Source organism: Cavia porcellus, unplaced genomic scaffold (assembly GCF_034190915.1).
Source record: "Cavia porcellus strain 051 isolate PalLab524CR breed Dunkin Hartley unplaced genomic scaffold, mCavPor4.1 scaffold_7, whole genome shotgun sequence".
NCBI lineage: Eukaryota > Metazoa > Chordata > Mammalia > Rodentia > Caviidae > Cavia > Cavia porcellus.
This window is the reverse complement of record NW_026947490.1, coordinates 44,859,184-44,884,425: the sequence shown is the minus strand read 5'-3', so window position 1 is coordinate 44,884,425 and position 25,242 is coordinate 44,859,184. Positions and strand designations below refer to the sequence as shown.

At 41.3% G+C, this 25,242-nt stretch overlaps 1 protein-coding gene and 1 long non-coding RNA gene across 2 annotated transcripts in view; both read right to left on the bottom strand.

The window, feature by feature from the left end:
- The window catches only part of LOC100733491 (T-cell surface glycoprotein CD1b3-like), a 351,357-nt gene that overhangs the window by 67,169 nt on the left and 258,946 nt on the right, over nt 1–25,242 (bottom strand). The window lies entirely within an intron of this gene.
- LOC134476949 (uncharacterized) lies at nt 1,446–6,044 on the bottom strand. The gene is made up of 2 exons (XR_010048795.1): nt 5,482–6,044; nt 1,446–2,498 (listed from the first exon to the last, which is right to left on the bottom strand). It is a non-coding gene; the product is annotated as an uncharacterized LOC134476949 (long non-coding RNA).

Sequence of the window (25,242 nt, the reverse complement as noted above, 5' to 3'; positions counted from 1 at the left end):
GTCCTCCAGACATGCAGAGAGGCCAGTGAGGGCACCCCAGAACTGCCCAGCTCCTCCTCTGCAGACCTATGGCCAGGCGCGGCAGCTAAACAGGCTGGGCTGGGCTGGTAGTGTGGGCCAGCCCACCTATCGGGACCTCAGCAGGTCTCCAAGTGAAGCCGGAATGGGGAGGCTTTGATTAGATTTTTTTTTTTATTTTAAAGAGATTAACACAAACCGGAACATAACAGAGAAGATCAGAACAGAACAATGTAAGCAACACAGTATTTCACCAGAAGAAAACAGGTAATTAACCATAACTACTAAAATGTCTCTTTTTTGAAATAGTTGAGTATAACTTCATAACAATAATATCAAGCATAACAAATTGTATAAATCTTTCAAGAGAATGAGATTATTACAGGGCATTCAGAACCAAATAACAGAAAACAAACAATGGCTACTATATTACCTCACTTTCTGTAGAAAATTTATTTATAATTTCACACATAATACAATCCAAAAAGGTACAGCATGATAGAGCCAATGGAAACAGAAGACCAAGAGCATGATAGGACGTCAGAGTAAGATGATATTAAATCAGCACTGGTTATAATAGTGACTTTTTTCCTCAAATTAGCTGTTGATACCATCACAGATAATGAAATTTAAAAAAATACAGGAAAAAACCATTGCAACTGAGATCATTATAAGACTTCAAAACAATGTAAGGGGGAATTTTGATTACCAGCAACTCTTATGTACTCTTACTATTTCTTAAACTAGGGAGACTATACGGTCCTTATACATGTGGGTTTGATTTATTTCACTGATGAGTATGGTCTGAAGTTGTGCCCATTTATTAGTAAATATCTCAATATGGTCATTCTGTAGGGCTGACAAGTACTCCATTGTATAAAAATACCACAACTTTTTATCCATTCCACAGTTGATGGACACTTAGGCTGTTTTCAAGATCTGGCTATTACAAATTGTGGGCTATAAACGTGGGTGCACATGTATCACAATAGTATGATTTTGTTAGTTCTTCTGGGAATGTGCACAGAAGTGGAATAGCGAGGTTGAATGGGTCCTCCAATCCCAGCTTTTTGAGAAATCTCCAAACTGACCTCCATGGTGGTTGCACCAGTCTACACTCCCACCAACAATGCAGGAGAGTTCCTTTTTACCCACATCCTCTCCAGCATTTCTTGTTGGTAGCTTTCTTGAACCTGGCCATTCTTTCAGGAGTTAGATGGAATCTAAGTGTGGTTTTAATTTACTAACAATGATGAACATTTTTTCATGTAATTATTTGTCATTTGTATTTCTTTGTCTGTGAGGTGTGTATTCATCTCAGATGCCCATTTTTGGATTCGGCCCTTGAGTTTCAGGGATCTGACTTTTTAAAATTCTTTATTGTCGATGTCCGCTCCCGGCCGGCAGGAAGGACACACGACACAGTCTGGTAGTGGACAACCTTTTCTTTTTATTTTCCTTCTCCGTACAGCCTGCCCTGGGTTCTCCCAGCTGAAGCCTCCTTTGGTCCGCTCCCCGCGGCTCCTTTTGTGCTTCAGCCTGCCCCAAAGCCTCTACCGGTCCGCTCTCCGCGGCTCCTTTTGGGCTTCTACTTCCGGGCTTCTATCTGGCTTCTTCTTCCGCCCAGGGGTGGCACCGGTATATATATGGGTACAGTGTCCAATCATGTTAAAGTAAGCAAGGCAAGCTGATTGGCTAACATCATCAGTTGCCAGGCAGACTATATTGTTGAGCGGGTTGTTTACGCGGTAAGCAGGAAACTAACATATTCGATGGGAGGGGTAATCTACCTCAGGCCTCACTCTTTACTACAGGCCTCACGTCCGCCAAGTGAGGCGACCGGGCTCGGGGCTGCGGCTCCCAACATCTCCCCCTTTTTTATTTTTTATGAATGTGCGCATCGTAGCCCTTCCTGGACTGGGTGCAGAGGCTTATGCCCTATGCGTAGGCCCACCGTAGGTCCTTGGCTTAGACCCTGGTCGGCCGTCCCATGGTCTGCCAAGGCCCTGAGGCCCTCGTCCTTTTTCTAGGGCCAGGCACAAACTGGACGGAACCTGGATGCACACAAGCTTGCACTCATTTCCTCTCCGTAAAGAAATCCCCTCGGAGAGAAATTTAGACCTGGGCAGCATCTAACAGTCCAGCGGCTTACGTGCAGGATGGGGTAGGGCCTGGCTTAGGTCGAGTCATGCTGGGGAGGCACGCTCTTACCCGTCATTGACTCATCTACCCTGCTATATCATAATTTTTTAGAGGAGGAGTGTGGGAAGCTCACCGTCCCTAGACTCGGTCGTAGGCTAGGCGAGCGAGCCATGCATATGCCTGAGGATCTTCTTGTCCATTTCGGGCTACCGCTATTTCTATTCATCTTGTTGGTTGGTCTGTGATGGATCTCCAGTAGGGCAGGTCTGATCTTCAGTCGAGGGCTTTGTTGCCCGTGTCAGTCTCTCCGGTATCCACAGTGGTTCTCGTCCCGGTTCCTGTGGGAAAACACAAACCGCGCCTCGGTTCCAGCTGATTACCGGATCCGGGCCCATCCATTGTCCTGTCAGGACATCTTTCCACTTCACCCACCCTTTATGGTTGGGGGAAGGGTTGCAGTGCTCCACAGCTGGGGAGCGATTATCATTATTTAAATTTAAAAAATTGTGTGTGAATAGTGCCATGGATAATCGTGCCTTTGGGGCCAGGCCTTGGCCTACTCCCCCTTTTTGTTTTTGTAAAATTTTTTTGAGGCTTCTATGAGCCCTCTCAATGATTCCTTGACCTTGGGGATTGTATGGGATACCATGTTTTAATTGAACCTCCATCATTTTGCAGAACTCATTGAAAGCTTTGCCTATATAGGCTGGTCCATTATCAGTTTTTAATATTTTTGGTTTGCCCCATGCGGCCCAAGCCGCCAGGCAATGATTGATCACATTAGACACTTTTTCACCTGTTTCTGCTGTTGCAAATATGACGCGAGAACAGGTGTCTGTGGAAACATGAACATATTTAAGAGTCCCAAACTCCTGTATATGTGTGATGTCCATCTGCCAAACATCACCAGGGATCAAACCTCGAGGGTTTACTCCCATCGGTATGGCAGGTTTGTATGTGGCACAGGAGTCACATAGTCGCACGATATCTCGTGCATCTGCTCTAGAAACATGGAAATGGTTTGCTAGTTTCCTGGCATTAACATGAAATTTATCATGGAAGGCACGGGCTCGCTCGATTGGTGTTAGTAAGGTAAAAATCCATAACGGGCGAGTGGCAGTGTCAGCAGCCGCATTCCCCTGTGCCATAGGCCCTGGCAGGGATGTATGTGCTCTTATGTGGGTGGTGAAGACCTTATGGTGTCTGTTCTGAAGCAATGTCTGGATAGACAGGAACAGTCCAGCCACTGTGGAAGTGGATCTAATTAAACTGGCAGTCTCAAGCACTTGCATAGCATTGACCACATACCTAGAATCGGAGACAATGTTAATGGCCTCTGAGAACCGTTCAAGAATCATTTTAACGATCTGCAGTTCCACCACCTGAGGCTGATCTGGTTCAAATTGTATGGTAACCGGGGGCTTGCCTAGGATCACATAGGCGCCTATCCCCGTCTTGGAGCCATCTGTGTATATTGTAGTTGCTGGGACTAATGGCTCAGAGGCAGTAACCTTTGGAAAAATTATAGGGTGCTGAGTGACAAATGACAAGATGAACACCCATATAAGTCTGGAGGCGACACTGAGGTCCACACCTGCTGACCCAGGGGTGGCCCTTGTTGAAGGCTGCCATCCTGAGCTGTCCTGTCTCTGGGGCGGGGGCCCGTCTGTGAAGGGGGCCCCCTCTGGCCGTTTTTTGGCTCTCTAGCATCTTGTCCACAAATACGGTTGCCCTGAGCATCAAAGACCGACCTACACTCCTCAGCTTTGTGTGATCCCTTCTTGCATCGCCCACAAACATATGGTTCTTCATTCCTAGGGCGAGGCCTAGCATCTGCATTGTTTGGGCAGTGACGTTTAATGTGTCCTGGCTCCCCGCAGGCAAAACACCCTTTAGCCTTACATTCCCCTTCTAACCCGCGAGGTCCCCTCTGCTGTACAGCCGCGGCCAGGAGAGCAGCCACTCCCGAGTTGGAGAGCGGCCCCCCTATCTCTCTGCATATCCTAATCCAGGCATTGAGGTCCTTGTTCTTATGAGGAGCTATCGCCGCCTTGCACTCCTTTGTACACTGTTCGAAAATCAGCTGCCTTACCAGCGGTCGAGCCACTCCCGGATCAGAAAATATCTTATCGGCAGCATCTTGCATTCGGGCCACAAAGTCAACAAATGGCTCTGTGGTACCCTGAATTATTTTTGAAAGACACAAGGAGGCTGTTCCGGCACCACTTATCTGCTTCCAGGCGCGGAGCCCTATGGCATTGATTTGTTCATAGACAGCGCCGGGGAACTGGGTCTGGTCATCAGCGTGCCGACCTTCTCCCATAAGCATTTCCTTGTTCCACCCCCGGTTTCCTCGATTGGCGTTTTTCTCAGCCTGCTCGGCAGAGAACTCTGCATACCAGGCTCGCCAATCCAGGTAACTGCCCGAGGGCAGACAGGCCTTTGCCAGCTGAATCCAGTCCGCGGGGGTGAGGGGCCCAGAAGACAGATTCTCCAGCATGGCAATGGTGTAAGGCGCAGTCGGCCCAAAGGTTGTAACTGCATTTTTAAGTTCTCTAATCTGCTTTATCTCAAAAGGCTCCCATACATTGTGTCCCTGGCCCATAGCTACTTGTACAGGAAATATCTCGTAGGGGCCACTATCTATCCCAGGTGGATGTACCTCATGAGACAAGCGTCCCCCCTGCCAAAGCCGCCTGTAAAAATACCGACCCGCCGGCGGCGGAGCATAAGACGGCGGCCGTGATTGGGCGGAAAATGGGGGCCCGTGCATCACTTCCTGTTCTGGCGAAAGGGGAGGGAGCTCCCAGACGGCCGCCTCGTGGCGAGGGATCGCCTCCCTCTCGCGCCGGGGCGCACTCAGGAGCTCTCTACTCCTCCGCAGACCAGGTTGAGCAGAGCGCAATTCGCGGCGTGATGCTGGAAAAGAACCCTGCGACTCCTTATTGAGCGACTTAGGCTCCTGACAGCTGGTCTCTTTGGCCTCCCTGCCATTTAACTTTCCCTCGTCCTCGGAGTCAGACGACTCCGAGGCTAGAGCCCCGTCCTCCTCCTTAGCATCCTTGTTCCCCTTGACAGACACCTCTCGGGAGCTCCCTGACTGGGCCTGCTCAGATACCCTGCATACTTTTGTAAGCTCTTGAGAGCTTTCTCCACAACCACCCTCGCTCTTAGTGCCGCTACCTAGCATGTTTCCCATTTTTTAATATGTTACTCACCGCGTGAGGCCCAAGGAATCCGCCACTTACGCGTGAGCCTGAGGGGAGTCTAAAAGCCCTGTAGGTGCGCGCCACCCAGAGCCCAGGCTTATCCCCAACTCACCTGTCTCGCAGCTCTGTACTGGAGCGTTGTCCACTTCCACGTCGCGGGGGTGATCAGTCCCCGGGCGGGCCTCCAAATGTCGATGTCCGCTCCCGGCCGGCAGGAAGGACACACGACACAGTCTGGTAGTGGACAACCTTTTCTTTTTATTTTCCTTCTCCGTACAGCCTGCCCTGGGTTCTCCCAGCTGAAGCCTCCTTTGGTCCGCTCCCCGCGGCTCCTTTTGTGCTTCAGCCTGCCCCAAAGCCTCTACCGGTCCGCTCTCCGCGGCTCCTTTTGGGCTTCTACTTCCGGGCTTCTATCTGGCTTCTTCTTCCGCCCAGGGGTGGCACCGGTATATATATGGGTACAGTGTCCAATCATGTTAAAGTAAGCAAGGCAAGCTGATTGGCTAACATCATCAGTTGCCAGGCAGACTATATTGTTGAGCGGGTTGTTTACGCGGTAAGCAGGAAACTAACATATTCGATGGGAGGGGTAATCTACCTCAGGCCTCACTCTTTACTACAGGCCTCACGTCCGCCAAGTGAGGCGACCGGGCTCGGGGCTGCGGCTCCCAACACTTTATAGGTTTTAGACAGAAGTCCTTTGTCTGAGGGACAGTTCACTAAGATTTTTTTCCAGTGTATGTGTTTTCTTTTCACTATACTGGAGATTTCTTTTGATGTGCAGAAACTTTTTAATAACAGGTGATCCCAGTTATTGATTCAGGGAAGTAATTCCTATGCAGTTTGATTCTTATTCGTGAATTTTCTACTTACCCGTATGTCTTCAAGATTTTTACCTATTTTGTATTCCAACAAATTAATGGTTTCTGTTTTAATATTCAGATATTTGATCCATTTAGATTTTAGTTTACTATATGGTGATAGGCATGGATCTTCTTTTAGTTTTCGGCATATGGAGAGCCAATTTTTCAACACCATTTATTAAGGAGACTGTCGTTCTTTCAGTGAACATGTTTGGCTCTTTTATCAAAGATAATGTGGTTGAGTGTGTTCACAGTTGTGGCTGAATATTCTAGTCTATTCCATTAATCTTCAGATGTTTTTTTTTTTTTTTTCCGTAAGGTGTTGATTTTATTACAGTAGCTTTGTAGTATAATTTCAAGTCAGGAATTGTGATGCCTCCTGCCTTACCTTTGCTGCTTAGAATTGCCTCTATTATTCTAGGTGTCTTCTGGTTCCAGATTAATTTTAGGATTGATTTCTTAAGGTCTATGAGATATGCTGGTGGTATTTTTATTGGGATTGCATTGAAACTGTATAACAATTTTGGAAGAATGGCCATTTTCACCATATTTATTCTCCCTATCCATGAACAAGGGATGTCTTTCCATTTTCTGAGATCATCTTTGTTTTCTTTTTTCAGATATTAAAGTTTTCCCTGTGCAGAACTTTTACTTCATTTGTGAGATTAATTCCTAAGTATTTCATTTTTTAGATGCTAGTGTGAAGGGTATGGCTACACATTTCTTTCTCTGCAATTTTGTTGTTAATGTATGGAAATGCTATTGATTTTTGAGAATTAATTATGTATGCAGTTACATTGCTGAATTTATTTATTATATCTAGGAGTCTTTCAATGGATGTTTGGGGGTCTTCTATGTAGAATATAATGTCATCTGCAAATAATAATAATTTAACTTCCTCTTTTTCTATCTTGACCTCTTTTATTTCTCTCTCTCGTCAAGTTACTCTGGCTAGTATTTCCATAGTAGCTCCATATTGAATAGGAGCTGTGATAAGGGACATCTTTGTCTTGTGCCTGATTTTAAGATAAAGGCCTTTAGGTTTTTAAAATTTTATTTTAAGAGAAAAAAAAACAAAACAGGAAAAGGGTACAAGTAACACAGAATTTCAATTAAACATTAAAAAATCACTAGTTAAGGATTACGTATTGTCATCTTAGAAATAGTTGTTCAAGTTAAACAATTAAAGCATACAAAGTGGACATTCAAGCAGTGGGACTGCAAACAGTTCTGTTCAGTGATCCAACAAAAACTTAGTACTATGGTTATCTATCTTACACATTTAAACATACATGCAGTTATATCCTCTAGCGCACTTTCTTTTCCTCTCTCTTTTTTTTTTTTTACAATAACAATTACACATTTTGGATTTTACTACTCCCACAGTTCTTATTACTTTCTTGAAGAGAATAAAACCAAATGTGACAAAACAAAACAGATCCAGTCAAATCAAAAGGAGGGACATAGTACATGATGTCAAAGCAGAATACAAGGTGATCAACTATGGTTCCCATGATGCTTCTTGCTATCATAAAAAGAATTGCCTGTAACATCAGTTATAATGAAATTGAACAAAACAAAACCAATAAAACCAAAACATTGGAGAACTCACAGGACTTCAAAATAAGATAATACTCAAAGCAGAATGTGCATCATAGTGAATCTTATTGTCTTCAAAGTAGTTGCCTATACCCTCAAACTTGATGTTATCAAGCAAAATGGAATAGAGTAAAATCACAATATGGTGAGAGCAATACAGGGCTTCAAATCAAGTTAATAGAGACTCAAAATGGCTACTATAATATACTCTGCTATTTTTTATTTATTTTTCCCTTAATTAAAACAAACAAACAAATAAATAAATAAAAGGAGATTGAGATAAAAGAGGACATAACACAACAGCACAGGTCAGAACAGAACAATTTAAGCAACATAGTGTTTTACCACAAGATAATCTGACATAACATTAGTTACCATAGTTTCTCTTTCCTTGAAATATTTGAGTATAACTTTGTATACTACAGCATCAAACATATCAAGGCATTGTAAAAACACTCAAGAGAATGAAAGTACTACAGGTTATTTAGAAGCAACTAACAGAAAATTAACAATGCTTTCTATATTATCTCCTTGTCTATAAAAAAATCTGTTTGTACTGTCACATATAATAAAATCCAATATGATACAATATGATAAGACCCATGGAGACAGAAGAACAAAATCACGATGGGACTTCAAAACAAGATGATATTAAATCAGCACTAGCTATAATGATGTCTTGTTTTCTTCAAAATAGTTTTTCATATCATTACAGACAAAAAATCAAACAACCCAGAATAAAACCATTACAATTACTGAATGAAAACATTATAAGGCTTCAAAGCAATACAATGGGGAATCATGTTTACCACATATTTATATGTATTCTTACCATTTATTACACTAGGCAAGCTATTCAGTATTTACACATGTGAGTTTGATTTATTTCACTTGTGAGTATGGTCTCAAGAGGCACCCATTTATATATAAATATCTCAAATGTGATCTTTCTTCATAGCTGAGGAGTACTCCATTGTATAAAAATACCACATCTTTTTTATCCATTCCTCAGTTTATGGACACTTAGGCTGTTTCCAAGATCTGGCTGTTACAAACTGTGCTGCTATAAACGTGGGTGTGCATATATCACTGTGGTATGATGCTTTCATTTCTTCTGGGAATATGCCTAGAAGTGGAATAGCTGAAACAAATGTGACTTCCAATCCCAACCTTTTGAGAAATCTGCAGACCGACCTCCACAATGGTTGCACCAGTCTACACTCCCACCAAAAATCCAGGAGAGTTCCTTTTCCCCCACATCCTCTCCAGCATTTGTTGTCCGTGGCTTTCTTGATCCTGTCCATAGTTTGAGGAGTGAGATGGAATCTCAGTGTGGTTTTACTTTGCATTTCTCTAAATGAGTAATGATGTTGAACAATTTTACAGGTATTTATTTGTTATTTGTATTTATTCATCTGCGAAGTGTGTATTCATCTCCAATGCCCGTTTTTGGATTGGATCTTTGAATTTTGGTGGTCTTTAATTCTTTATATTTTTAGATAGAAGTCCTTTGTCGAGGGACAGTTCACTAAGATTTTTCCCAGTTTGTGGGCTTTATTTTCACTATGCTGGAGATTTCTTTTGACATGCAGAAACTTTTTAATAGGAGGTGATCCTAGTTATTGATTTTGGGAAGTATTTCCAATGCAGTTTGAATCCTGTTCATGAATTTTCTACCTACACTTATGGGTTCAAGGTTTTTACCCAATTTGTCTTCCAATAGATTTAGTGTTTCTGCTTTAATATTCAGATCTTTGCTCCATTTAGATTTTAATTTAGTACATGGTGATAGGTATGGGTCTAGTTTTAGTTTCTGGCATATGGAGAGCCAGTTTTCCCAACACTATTTATTAAAGAGACTGTCATTCTTCCAGTGAAGATGTTTGAGCCCTTTATCAAAGAAAAGGTGGCTGAGTGTGTTTGTAGTTGAGGTTGTATTTTCTAATCTATTCCATTATCTTCAGCTCTGGTTTGATTTGAGTAGTATGTTGATTTTACTGTAGTTGCTTTGTAGTATAACTTCAAGTCAGAGATAGGGATGCCTCCTGCCTTGCCTTTGCTGCTTAGAACTGCCTTTGCTATTCTAGGTCTCTTCTTGTTTCAGATGAATTTTAGTAGTGATTTCTCTAGATCTATGAAGTATGTTGATGGTATTTTACTGGGATTGCATTGAATCTGTATAAAAGTTTTAGGAGAATGGCCATTTTCACAATATTTATTCTTCGTATCCATGAACAAGTGATGTCTTACCATTTTGTGAGATCCTCTTCAATTTCTTTTTTCAATGTACTATAATTTTCCCTGTATAAGTCCTTCACTTCTTTTGTGAGAGTAATTCCTAAATATTTCATTTTTTGGTTGCTAGTATAAAGGATGTGGTTTCTCTTCTTTCTCTGTCAGTGTTTTTGTTGTTTGTTTAAAGGAATGCTATTGATTTTTGAGCACTGATTTTGTATAGTTCAGCGGCATAAGCGCCTGCCTTGCAAGCAGGCAGTCGTGAGTTCAATCCCTGGTACCGATAAAAAAGGAAAAAGACAAAAAAAAGATACATTTCTAAAATTATTGATTATATCTAAGAGTCTTCCAATGGAGTTTTGGGTGTTTTCTATGTAGAGGTTCATGTCATCTGCAAACAATCACAATTTAACTTCTTTTCCTATCTTTACCACTTTTATTTCTCTCACTTGTGTAATTGCTTTGGCTAGTATTTTCATTACTACATTAAATAGGAGTGGTAATAAGGGAAATCCTTGTTTGTGCCTGACTTTAAAGTAAAGGCCTTCAATTTTTTGCCTCTTAGTATAATACTGGCTGTTGATTAGTCATAGATGGCCTTTATCAGATTGAGGTAAAGACCATCTATTCCAGTTTTCTTTAATATTCTTATCATAAATGAATATTGGAACTTACCAAAAGCTTTTTCTGTATCTATAGAAATAATCGTGCAATTCTTACTTTTGGTTTTATTGATATAGTGGATTACAATTATTGATTTACATATGTTGCAACACCCCTGCATGCCGGGGATGAATTCCACTTGGTCATGGTGTATAATCTTCTTGATGATTTGCTGCATCCTGTTTGCTAACGTTTTACTGAAGATTTTTGCCTCTATGCTCAATAGGGAGATTGGGCTATAGTTTTCTTTTTTAGTTGGGTCTTTCTCAAGTTTTGGTACTAGAGTAATATTTGCTTCCCGGAATGACTTATAAAGGATTGCTTCCCTTTCAATTTCATTGAAGATTTTGAGGAGTGTTGGCATTAAGTCTTATTTGTACTTCTTGTAGAATTCTGCAGTGAATCCCTCTGGGGCTAGGCTCTTCTCTAGGTAAGGAATTGATTGCATTTTCAATGTGATTAATAGAAAGTGAGTTATTCAGCATCTTCTTGACATAGCTTTGATACTTCAAATTGGTCTAGGAATCTATTTCTTCTGTGTTGTCAAACATACGAGAGTAGATGTTTTCAAAATAGATGTTGGTGATCTTTATTTCTACGAGTCTGTCGTGATTTTGCCTTTTTCATTCCTTATTGCATAATTTGAGCTTTTTCTTGCCTTTTAAAAATAAGGTTGGCTATGGGCTTAGCAATTTTATTTATTGTTTCAAAGAACCAAATCTTTGATTCATTGATTCTTTGGATTGATTTCTTAGTCTCTATTGCATTATTTTCTGCTCTGATTTTCATAATTTCCTCCCTTCTTTTGGCTTTGTGCTAGCTTCCTCTTCTTTTTCTAGATTTTTGAGGTGTAACATCAGTTTATTTATTTGTGTTTGTTCTGTTTTCCTAATGTGGTAACTCAGTGCAATAAATTTTCCTTTGAGGATAGCTTTCATTACATGCCACAGATTCTGGTAAGTTGTATTTGTGTTTTCATTTGCTTGTAGGTATTGTTTAATTTCTTCTTTAATTTCCCCTGTTTCCCACTGATTACTCAAGAGTGGGTTATTCAGTTTCCATCTGTTTGTAGGATTTTTGCAGTAGCTTTTATCATGAATTTGTGATTTCATGGTGCTATGATCTGAAAACATGCAAGGTATAATTTCAACTCTTTTGCATTTATTTAAATATGTTCTGTGAGCTAATATATGGCCTATTTTAGAGAATTACCCATGTGCTGATGAGAAGAATGTGTGTTCTGATGTTGTTGGATGGAGCACTCTGTATATGTCTCTGAAGCCCATTTGTTCACAGGTTTGACTCATTTCTGTTATTTTTTTGCAGATTTTTTGTCTGGTTAATCTGTCCCTTGATTTCAATGGTGTGTTAAGGTCTCCTGTTATAGTTGTATTATTACTAATTTGATTTTTCATTTCTATTAATTCTCATTTTGTATAACTGGGTGCTCTGTAATTTAGTGCATATATATTAAAATTGTTATCTTTTCCTCTTGAAGTTTTCTCCTAACCAGTATGTAATGACCTTATTTATCTCTTAGAATCCTTTTTGATTTGATCTTCACATTATCTGCATACAGGATACCTACCCCAATTTTTTTTTGGGGGGGGGTTCTTGTTTCTTGAAGTATTGTTTTCCATCCTTTGCCTTTCAGTCTATGAGTTTTCTTTTGGGTTAGATGGGTTTCTTGTAGACAATGTATGGTTGGTTGTTGTTTCTTGATCCATTTTGCCAGTCTGTTTCTTTTAACTGGTGAATTGAGACCACTTATATTACAGATATATTTCTCCAAACAAAATATTTGGGTATCTATGATAGCAATGACATCCACCAAAATGAGTCCCTAAAATGTCATATCCTAGACAGCAAGATGTGAGCATGTTTATGGGTACAGTTAGCTGTGTAGACTCCCTATGCATGTATTAGAAAAGTGAAAATAATAAATTACTGACCTTGTGGCCCTCAAAGAACAAATATTATAAAGATAACAAAATATACTGTGATACATATTACTGTTATCCCGGTAACCTGCTGTGAAGTTCTGTTCCAATTTCACTGTACGATCTTAGTTGGCTTTATTCTGTCTTGTTCTGTTGTATACTTTCAAAGTAAAATGAAAAAAAAATAAATAAAATACACACATGCACATACACACAAACAGAGAGAGAGAGAGAGAGAGAGAGAGAGAGAGAGAGAGAGAGAGATAATTTCCTAATCCTTTGGTGTTTGCAGAGAGTTATGTGCATTGAATTGGGATTCTAATAGAAGTCTACTTTTAGCATTAATATTTCTTTTTTTATTTTGAAAAGAATAAACCAAATCAGAACAAAAAAATGGGGTCTTTCAAAACAAAAGGGTGGACCTAGCACATGATTTCAAAACCAAAATACTAGGTTATCTACAGTGCTTACCATGATGACTCTTGCTATTCTCAATAGAATTTCCCATATAATCAGGCACAATAAAATTGAACATAGAAATACAGAACAAAATCAATAAACATAAGACATTGGAGACATGATAGGACATCAAAAGCAGGTAATAGTCGAACCAGAATGGGTATCATAGTGGGTCTTATTGTCTTCAGAGTAGTTGGCTATACTCTCAGACTTGATACTATCAAATAACAGATTTGAATAAAATCAGTCAAGAAAAAACAGTGATTGAAAAATAATTCAAATAAAATCAGTCAAAAGATGACAGTGAAAGCAATACAGGACTTCAGATTATGTTAATAGGAAATTTCAAATGGTTACATAGAATATCCTGCTATCTTTGGAATAGCTGTCCATGCCACCAAATGTAGTACAAGCAGACAAACTGGAACAGAATAGAACCAAACTAAACAGAGTGATGAAAACAGTATGGGTTTCAAATCATGACACAAGATTAATAATGTCCTCTGCCTTCTATTTTTAGACTATTAATCTCCTTTCACATTCACATGGTACATTGTACATTTTGTATCCCATTAACTTCTTTAGTTTTTGATTAAGGAGGAAACTCACTATTTACCTAAGTGGTTCTGAGCCTTTTTACTGCTGAGCTTCACCCAAAGCTGAATCCATTTATGTACAAGAGCCTTAAGGATTTCCTTCCTTATAGCTGAGTAGTTCTCTATTGTACAAAAGTGTTGTGTCCTTCCTACTAATCTGCAGCTGATGGGTGTGCTATCCCCTCATTGTTCTGGTTCCCTGTCACATAGAGTATTGTTTTCTCAATCTTTGACTTTCAATACATAAACCCTCCTTCAGGTTAGTTATATTTCTTATGTAGAGCACTAATTAGAAAAAAATCTGCCTGTGTTTTTTTTATTAGTGTATTGATCCCATCTACATTAGTGATTATGGCCAATCTTCTCTGCCTCAGCTCTGCCATTCTATTTTTCTGCATTGGTTGTCTAATTATCTCCTTCATTCCACTGTGTGCCCCCTTCAGTGAGCTCCCTCTGGCACTGTTCTTGAAACCATGGTCTTTTTTCTCTCTCTCTAGAATGTCCTTCAGTATTTTTTGTAGGGTTGGATTTGTGGTCACAAACTCCTCCAGTTCCTCTTTGTCATTGAAACAGCATGTTTCTCCATTAATTTTGAGTGACAGTTTGGCAGGGTACATCAACTGAGTTGGAGGTTATTTTCTTTCATGGCTTGGAATACTTTGCTCCAAGCTTTTCTTGATTTGATGGTTTGTGTCAAGAAATCTGTCATGATTCTGATGGGTTTTCCTTTATAGGTGATCTGTTTCTTTTCTCTGACAGCTTTTAACATTTTTTTGTGTGTTGAATTTCTGTGATCCTGATTATTATATGTCTGGGTGTAGAACTATTTTGGTTATAGCTGACTGGAGTTCTGTATGCCTCATATATCTGAGTATCATTTCCTTTTCCTATGCTTGGGAAGTATTCTTTAATTATTTCTGTAAATAGCCTTTGTATTTCACTTGTGTTTATCCCTGATTTTCACTCACATTTTTTATTCTTAAGTTATAGATCCTCTTGTCATCTTCTAGCCTTTGTATTATTAGATCCTGACTCCTTGTTATTTTTAAGAGATCTTTCTTTCATGATCAAATATTGCAAATCTATCCTCATGGTTTGATAATCTATTCTTAGTTTATTTCAAGCAGTTTTGCCAGTTTTCAATGGAGTTTTTGATTTCCTAGTAATCTCTTTGAATCTATTTCATGTAGGCTAGATTTCTTTCATATTCTTCACTGAAAGTTTTCCTTCTTTTTCACTGCCCCTCTTTTTTTCCTTGTGAGTCTTCTTTGGAGGTTCTTAGCATTTCTTTTATTATTTTTATAGCTACCTTTATTTGTATTAGTATTCCTGTGTTGTGTTCTTTTATAATGTCACAAAGATATTTCTTTATGTCAGATGTTGCTTCTTCAGATACTGCAGGTGTACAGCCCCCAATCTCCTCTGTGATTACCTCTCCTGGGCCAGTACTGTTTGGGTTGGAGATTGGAGACTTCCTTTTCTTTCTTTCTCTTGTCATGTTTCTGGTTTCTTCCAGACAAGTGGATAGTGAGGGTCCCAGGCGCTTGCTGTATTGGTTACAATTACTCTGCAGTATGCTGGCTAGGGATTGCTGCCCTCCATAGTCTACTGTTGACTACTGAATTCCAATCAGGGGTGTGGCAGGCTAGCCCCTCCCTCCTGAGCTGGTCAAGCACTGGGAGTCTTTGTGACATTACTGTGTACCACACAGATGGGGCTAGTTAGGGATAGCTTCAGGGGGAAACTTATCCTTGGCTATTGAATCATGCACAGGGGTGGGACTCAGTCCAAGAATTTCTCACTGAAATGCTCTGTGCTAAGAGTGACTAAGTGAAGTTGCTGTAGTTCTGGTTCTGGGCTTATCCTGTTCAACTCCAAAAATTCACCTGGCAATCATCCACATCTATAGGATGACTGAGTTCCCCACACACAAAGAAAATCATGCAGATCTCTGAGCTGCCTATCCCCTCAGTGACTGCATCCTCCCATCAAGGCCCTGGACTTTGGACCTGCCACCTCCCAACTTTACTGTGACTGTGTGTCTTTGGATTCCAGTGGTACTTCATACACAGTGGGACCGGCTTCAGTGAGAGCATATCTAGCTACAGCCTTCCATTCACATTTTTCTTGTTTTTTTTTTCCTCTTTAGTTTCTTCCTGGGTTGAGAGGATGGCATTTAATTTCATCTGGTCTTCTCCAGGATGCTATTTTCCATCATCTGGGCTGTTTCTCTCAGAGAGGCTCTTTATTTTGCTTCTTATTAATCCATCATCTTCCCAGAACTCCTCAGCATTAATTTTTCTTAAATATTAAGCTGATTCATTGCTAAGCACACCAATCTAAAAGGTATTCTTCAAGAAAACTTATGGCTTGTCTTCTAGAATCCACTATTTTGTTAATACAGTAATCTCCCTTTTACGATTTGTATCCAAATGTCACATCATATATTCATGGATTCATAAGTGGAGCATTTCAGAAGTGACTAGATCTAGAGTGCATGGTTCTGGGATCAAGGGTGTGTGATTACTATGTTAGTCCACTGCTTGGGTTGGCGTACTTCTGGGTTTAAGTAATGGGAAGGCACATATAGTCTGGATAGCAAGGGAGAGAAGAGGACTGCTGTCACAACTTGTTACTTCACACCTTGACAATTTGCTGCCATCTGCCTTCTGCCTGCCATGAATTGTTTCTCCTTTGCAATGTCTTTCTGTAATACCACCCAGCCTTGGAGCCAGCTAAGTATGAATTGAAATGGAGACAAACTACAGGTAACAATAAACTTTGACTATCAATTTTGTTGTCTCAGCAATAAAAAAGTAAATGAGACACCACATATCAATGGTTTTGTTCTCCTCAGTTTTGGTCAACAATGATCCAAACAATATATGGAAATTTCTACAAAAAATAATTTATAAGTTTTAAATTGCACAATGTTCTAACCACTGTGTTTGTTCTGCAACTACCCAGGATGTTACTCATTCCTTTGTCCAATCACATAGCATCGTCATTGCTTCTCAGACACTTGTGGAACCACTCCATGAATATGACCACTATACATGTAATACAAGATGAACCCATGGTTAATTAATGAATGGATGAACAAATGAATGAATGCATGAAATTCACCAAGTGGAGGACTTTAGGGAAATGTCCCACATGTTGATTATTTAAGTACTGTTGTCAGAGATATCATGATTTATTAAAGGCTAGTTCCAGATTGTCTCTTCACCTCCGTGAAAACTCTGAAGGAATATAATTTCCTACTATTCAGCTGAAGTTGAGAAAGAAAGCCAGGGAACTGTTCCAAAATCACTCACAGCAATGTATAACTGTCACTTTGATTCCTGGTAAGTGATATGACTAAAATATGAGAAAAGTGCAGGATGTTTGATTTAGATATCATTGTCAAAATCAAAATAGCACAAAGTTTAACAATATAAGGACACATGTAAGAAAAAATAAATGAAGGGAAATAAATCAATTTTAATGAATAGTCAATCTCAGGAGCAGAAAAAGGAAATGAGGGAAATGAAAATCAGTGGATACTGCAACATTCAAATCCAGGTCAAAAGCTTTTAGTAGGCAACAGTTGGAAGCCACAATGATGTAGGGAATAAATTGATTGCCCTGCCTAAGAATTGTAGGACCCATTCAGTCTTCATATACAGTTCAAACTGGACTTTTCAGTGAGTCTGTTCTCTGCCTCTTTCTTTATGATTTCATTCATAGGCTTGCTTTTATGATCCTAAACAAATGATTCTAGCCAATGCAGGCTGTACATCCCACTTCATAACACAGAGAACAAGAAAAAGCATCCCTTTCCCAGCTATCAAACACAGAAAGCAGACTTCTTGTCAGCTAAACTTCCTTAAGACAAGTACATCCTTGACTCATCTGAGCAAGGGTGAGATTTATATATGACTTTTTTAAAATTATGTATTTTTTTAAAGTTAGACAGCATTCTAGTAAGGCTGAGAACCTAGAAGTTTATGATTAGTCAGGTCAGGAACATGTTGAATACCACTTATTGTTGTATTAAATCAAAATATTCCATACATTAAATTATTTTACATATGTATGAAAATATTTTAAACAAGTTCACCCACAAAAAGGGGTTGTGCATTCATCAATTAGCAAAAGCACTGAGGAGGTGCACAGCCCTAGCACCACACTCCAGAGGTGCATCCCAACTAACTCCATGGGTCCCAGAGGTTCTGAACAGTGCAAGGCCTGTCATCATACTCCAAGGGTATGTCCCTGCTAGCTGCACGGAAGATCCAAGCTCTGCCCAGCCCAGCATCCAAGTGCATTCAATCAGGGAACATCCAGGCAGATGCACAGGTCCCAGTGGTACCAAACCCTGCTGAGTCCAGAGCCGTCTAGCCATAAGTCTGGGAGTTTTCATCCTACCAAGGGGTCCTAGATATTTCAGGCTCCACCCATCACAACAAAAGGCCCTGGCACCATAGTTCAAGTATGCATCCTGGCTAGAATCATGGGTCTCAGAGGTTCTGAACTCCATCCAGGCATCACAAGGCCTTGGCACCATACTCCAGATCCCTGATAGCTATATGGAGGATGCAAGCTCTGCTTAGCCCAGTATCCCATGCAATCCATTGAGGGAATATCTGGCCATCCTCACAGGTACCAGTGGTACTCAGCCATCCCACACCCACAGTCACAGAGCCATACCTTAGGGAACAACCAGCCCAGCCAATGGCTCCTGGATTTTTATCTCTGTTTGTCACACAATAAAGCCCTAGTGCTATTGTTCAGGAGTGTACCCCAACTACCCACGTGGGTACTGGAGGATCAAAGCTCTGCTCAGCCAGCATCTGAGTGCAGTGTTTTAGGAGTGTGCTTGGCCAGCCACACGGGTACCAGAGGAAAACAACAAAGCAAAAGAGCAAGATGCACTGACAGTCCTCCAGCCCACTGAGAAAAAAAGCCCAGAAGACACTGAAATGGAAGACACTGGACAATATACAACTGAACTTTATGAAATGAGAGCAAATGAAGTAAAAAAAAAAAAAACAATTTCATGAAGCTATGAAGGAAATAAGATCACAAATAATCTCTCAGGTAGAAAAAAGAAATGACAAACATGAAAGAAATGTTTAGTGTATCTAAAGAAAATGTGGATTACAAAATAGAAGAACACAATAAAATGATGAAAATCTTGAATAAACAATATAAGACAGAATTAGAATACATGAAACAGGCTCAAAGAGATATTCAATAAATTAAAAATTCTGTTCAAAGCTGGCAAAACCACTTGAATGGAGCTGAAGACAGAACTTGAACCTTGAAGATAAGATGGAATCTAATGATCACAAAAGAAAAGATCTCTTAAAAATAACAAGGAAAAAACAATTCAACAGATGAGATATGGTGCAAAGAACACTATAAGGCTAATAGGTGCAAATGAAAAAGCAGAGGTCAACACAAGTGACATAAAACTATTTATAGAAATAATACCAGAACATTTTTGAGGCATGGGAAAAGAATCTGATACACAAACAAGTGAGGCATGTAGAACCCCAGTTAGCCTTAAACAAAATAAATTTCATTGAGACAGATAATAATTAAGATCCCAGAAATCCAGCACAAGAAGCTGTCAGAGAAAAGAAACATATCACCTAAGAAGGAAAACCTATCAGAATCGTGACAGACTTCTCAACACAAACCTTCAAGTGAAGAAGAGCTTGGAGTGAAGTATTCACTTCCTAAAAGAAAACAACTTCCAACCTAGATTGATGTACCCTGAAAATGTAACCTTCAAAATTCATGGAGAAATAACATACTTCTGTGACAAAGAACAACTGAAGTACTTCATGATCACTAAACTAACACTACAAAAAATACTGAAAGACAATCTAAAAGGAAATAAAGATTACTACAATTCCAAGAACAACTGCAGAAGGAAACCACCAAGATGGGCAAACACTTAAACAGAGAGAAAAGTAGGAACAACAGAAAGATAGCACGACAAAGATAAGTCACTACGTAACTATTATATTCATCAATGTTAATGGTATCAACTCACAAATGAAAAGAAACAGACTGGCAGAATGGACTAATATATAAAACCCAACAATATGCTGTGATCAAGAAACACAGTTAACTCAAAAGGAAATTCATAGACTAAAAGTTAAAGATTGAAAATAATACTCCATGTGACAGGAACCAAAAAAAAAGTACAGGTAACTATTCTCTTTGCAGACAATATGAACTTCAAGCCCAAAATGACCAAAACAGATTAGAAAGGTTACTATATATTTGTTAGGGGAAAACCTCAAGAGGAAGAGATTACAAGCATAAATATATATACACCAAATATGGGAGCATTAAACCATGCAAGAAAAATCTTAATAGTCATAAAAATCAAATAAGCAATAATACCATTATCGTGGAGTACCTAAACACTCCATTGTCATAAAGAAACAAATCAACCAAACAAAAATAGACAAAGAAATAAAAAACTCAATCAAACTTGGCAACAAATGGACCTAGTATATGTGTACAGACTGTTCTATCCAACAACATCAGAATACACATTATTCTCAGCTGCACAGAGGTCACTCTCTAAAATATACCATATACTACCCTAATTCAATGCAAAGGAATTGAAATAATTCCATACATATTATCTGACCATAGTGCAATAAAATTGGAAATTAATGACAAAAAACACAAAACTTTAATAAACACATGAAAATTAATTAACACTGTCCTAAGCAACCATTGTGTCACAGAAGAAATCAGTGAAAAGCATTTTTGTAAGCCACACAAGCCATGCATGGCTGGAACTAGGAGGAACTGACCAAGAAGCCAACTAGTCAGGCGTTTGGTAAGCCATGCAAGTCATGCAGTTCCAGGAAGGGAAAAGTCAGTGCCTTTCAAGTAGCAGCCATCCTGGGACTGGGAGGAACCCACCAAGAAGCCAAATACCCAGCCTGTCTGTTTAGCCTTGCAAGCTGTGCAGACTCCAGGAAGAGAAAAGTCAGATAGCACCACCTGGGAACCTACTGGTTTACTGGCTCAGAATCAAACCCACCTCCACAATGCTATCCACCTCCACACCATAAGCAATCAGCTGGTTCTGAAGACTGGCTGAGTTCACAGCAACTAAGTTACAGTAAGCAAGTAAATGCTTGTATTGTTTGGTTGATTTTCAGGCCTTGGGCCAGCAGTCTGAGCATCTATTGAGAGGATGACAGTATGCAATATTGCAAATATGGGGAATTTCCTTCTATCTTGTCTTTGAAATTCAATATTGTTTGAAAGTGTTGCTGGCCTGGACCGGACACTCTAGCCAGAAAAGCCTCAGCTCGAGTTAGGGGGCTCCTGCCTCCCCCACCCCTATAGATTTACCTGTAACCCTATATCTTCATCCCTAAGAACCTGACCCTGGTGCCAAACGTGTGCCAGTGAAATACCTGTGCATCTCTAATGGCCTTAGGGCACTGCCCTAAGCTTAGGCTATTTATATTCCCCCACGCCACATGTCCGTGAGAGAAATCGCCAGATTCCAGCGGCCAGTGCGCCAGTCCTCTCTCCCCATGTTCCCAGAATAAAGGCCTCTTTTGTCTTATACTCCTCAACTTTTGGAAGCATCTTTTATCCTCTGAAGATAATCCTATCATTTGGTGCCCTGTGACTCGATCGGTAGACGGTTGACTCTTGGGACACACGCTCAATTGGGTCCCCCCGCCGATTCACGAACCGATATCATCCCAGCCTAACTCTGCACTCCTCCTGCCAAGACGCATTCCATCTCTTGCCAGCCACCTCCACTCACTGCCGCCCCAATTGATTTAAGGTGAGCACACTCCAAAAGACTCTTATCACTGGGCCCAGCCCCAGTCGACTAGTCTCTCCCCCATTCACATTAGCCCCGCCGCGTGGCCCTACGGGATTGGTGATAGCTTTTCCTTTGGGCCACCAGACTTTTGCTTGCTTTACTCACCGATGGGAAATTTACTTCCTACATCCCAAAAAAAGCCTCTACAATGTTTAATCTCCAATTTACGTACTTTAAAAATTAAAAATACCATATAAACTAAATTATTAACTTTTTACTGCCAGGAAGTTTGGCCTACCTACCCACTCCTTGGCAAACGCTGGCCTCCAGAAGGGACCTTAGATGTTTCAATTCTACAAACGCTTTATGATTTCTGTAAATCCAGCGATAGAGTCATGGAACTCCAGTACATAGAGGCATTTTTGGTTCTGAGAACGCGCCAATCCCTCATTAAATCTTGTGCTCCCACTGAGATCCTTTTGGCCACCTCTACCGTGGCTCAAACTTTTCCATCATGCCCTCAAGATTCACTTGATGATGTTCCCCCAGTTTTTGCCTTATTGCCACCTGCTTACCCAGCTCGTTCTCTCCCATTGCCTCCCGCTGGCCTTCCCCCTATGCCTGGTTCCCTTAGTTATGCGGGTCCCAATGTGTCACAGTTACCTTGCGCTGTGCAATCATCTCCCCCTCCACCTTCTGTGATGAAGGCTCCTCCTGGCAGCTCTGCTCTGAATTCTGATACCTTCTCACCACCTGCATACCACACTAGGTCATGTTCATTGTGCCCCACTGGCACACAGCATGATTTTTCTAGCTTGCACCATGGACAGCCACCATGCCCCCTATGCTCTGGCAGCTATACCAGTAACAGGGCACCGCCATGTTCCGGAGGCTCAGGCAGATCCTGTGGACATGGAGCACCACCTGGTTCGGTTGGTTGCCATGCTGACGGGGAGCAGCCATGTTCCGGAGGCTCAGGGGGGTCATGTGGACATGGAGCACCACCAGGTACGGTTGGTTGCCATGCTAACTGGGTGCCGCCATGTTCTGGAAGTTCAGGCAGGCCACGTGGCGATGGAGCGCCACTGGGTTCAGACCATTGTTATGGTGATGGGCCACCGCCATGCTTGGAGGGGTCACATGGCACGCCGACATGTTCATTTCGTTACCATGGTGCCAGAGTGCCACCATGTTCTTTCTGGTCTCACGATCAACGGGCATCCTCTAATGGTTCCTTTTGGAAACAGCAACAGCCGCCCTGTTACGCTCATTTTAAGCCATGCAATAGGATGTCATCTGCCTATACTTCCTCCTCACAGGGTAAACAGCAGCTGCTCTGTAGCCGCTCTTCAGATAATTACTCACATACGTCTACCTGGCGGATAGCTGCCCAATGGCACTCTCCTCCACGTTCCTCTCCTCAGGCTCTGCTGCCACTTCGGGAGCAAGCTGGCCCTGAAGGCCTCATAAATATTCATGTGCCATTTTCTCTTTCTGATTTGTCTCAGATTACCCATAAATTGTGCAGCTTTTCTGTTGACCCACAAAATTATATCAGACAATTTGAATTTATCACCAATTGCTATGATTTGCATTTTAAAGATGTTTATGTGATTTTAAATACCACCCTTAGCTTGCAAGAGAGAAATCAGCTGTGGCAAGCAGCTCGCGAGGAGGCTGACCACAGACACAGGGCAAATACTATTGACAATGAACCTGGCCCTGTAGCCGTGCCTGACCAAGACCCTGACTGGAACTATCAAAATGGTCAAGGTTCAAAAAAATTACATAAGATGATACAGTGTCTGATTGTGGGCCTTAATAAGATTGCTCACAAACACACTAATTATAACAAGCTTTTAGAACAGGTCCAAGAGGCTAATGAAAACCCGGCTGTGTTTCTAAATCAGCTTCGGGAAACCTTACTTAAATATACCAGTGTAAACCCAGACTCTCATGAAGGGATGATTGTAGTTAACTCCTATTTTATTTCACAGTCTGCTCCTGATATTCATGCAAAACTACAGAAGGTTGAACAAGGCCCTCAGACTCCACAAGGAGATCTGCTTAAATTAGCCTTCCGTGTCTTCAACAACAGAGACAAGCTTCAGAAAGAGGAGAAGCAAGCTTAGAAATTAAGGCTTGCTAAATACCAGTCTGACCTCTTAGCAGTGGTACTCGGGGCTCCCAAAACAAGCAATCTACAACAAGGTGTGGCTGCCCAAGTCCCGCCCAGACTATGCTTCAAATGCAACAAGCAAGGACACTGGGCCCGAGACTGCCCCAACCCTGGCACTCCTCCTGGGCCCTGCCCAATCTGCAAAGATGAAGGGCATTGGAAGAGCGATTGTCATAGGTGCCAGCGAGCGACTAGGCCATCTTCTAATCCCTTGCTCTCACAGGAGGCTTTGTCAATGCCAGATTCATCACTGACTGACCTGCTCAGACTTGCCACAGAAGATTGATGGGGCTCGGGGCTCACAGCCCCCACTCCAGTCACCTTGACGGAGCCCTGAGTCTCACTGGGGGTCTCAGGCAAAATAATAACTCTGCTTGTAGATACGGGGGCCACCTATAGTGTGCTTCCTGAATTTTCAGGACATTGCACTAAGTCTCTGATTCTGTTGTGGGCGTTGATGGCCAACCAAATCAACCTTTACAGACTGGGCCTATCCCATGCAGATTCCAGACCTTTTTCTTTACCCATAGCTTCCTAGTAATCCCAACATGTCCCACGGCTCTTTTAGGTAGAGACCTTCTTCAGAAACTTAATTTTTCCTTCACTTTCTCTCTCCCCACAGCTCTAATCTTCCAAACTGCCTCACAATGCATCACAAAGCCATTCCCCCCTCTTGGGTCTGGGACACATCCAATCCCACTCTGGCTACACATGCCATGCCTGTTTTAATCTGTCTCAAGGATCCCTCAATTTTTCCCTGCATTCCCCAATACCCCATAGCCCCCCCAACATTTAAGGGGACTTAAACCCATCCTTAAGCAGCTTTTAGACAATGGTTTTCTTAAACCTACCCATTCACCCTACAATACTCCCATTCTCCCGGTGCTCAAGACTGATTGGTCCTATTGCCTGGTACAGGACCTTAGGGTGATTAACAGTGCCATTACCCCAACTTACCCAGTGGTGCCAAATCCTTATACCATGCTCTCTCATATCCCTCCCTCCACTACTCACCTTACAGTTATAGATCTTAAAGATGCCTTCTTCACTATCCCCCTACACCCTGATTGCCAGAACCTCTTTGCGTTTACATGGACTGACCCAGACACTCTCAAGTCTCAACAACTTACTTGGACAGTACTCCCCCAGGGGTTCAGGGATAGTCCCCACTTCTTTAGTCAGGCTCTTGCTGCTGACCTCACAGAACTCAATCTCAAACCTAGTGTTCTTCTTCAATACATAGACAACCTCCTATTATGTTCTCCATCCCATATGTTGGCCATACACCACTCAGCCAGTCTTCTTAATTTCCTTGCTAGCCATGGATACAGGGTGTCTCCCGCCAAAGCCCAGATAGCCTTCCCAAAAGTCAAATACCTAGGTCATGTTCTCACCCCCACCACTCGCTCCATCACCTCAGATCATAAGGTAATTCTTCGTGATCTCCAGGTGCCCACAACTAAATGGCAGGTTACATCTTTCCTAGGTTTAGCTAATTTCTTTCCTCTCTGGATTCCTAACTTTGCAGCCCTAGC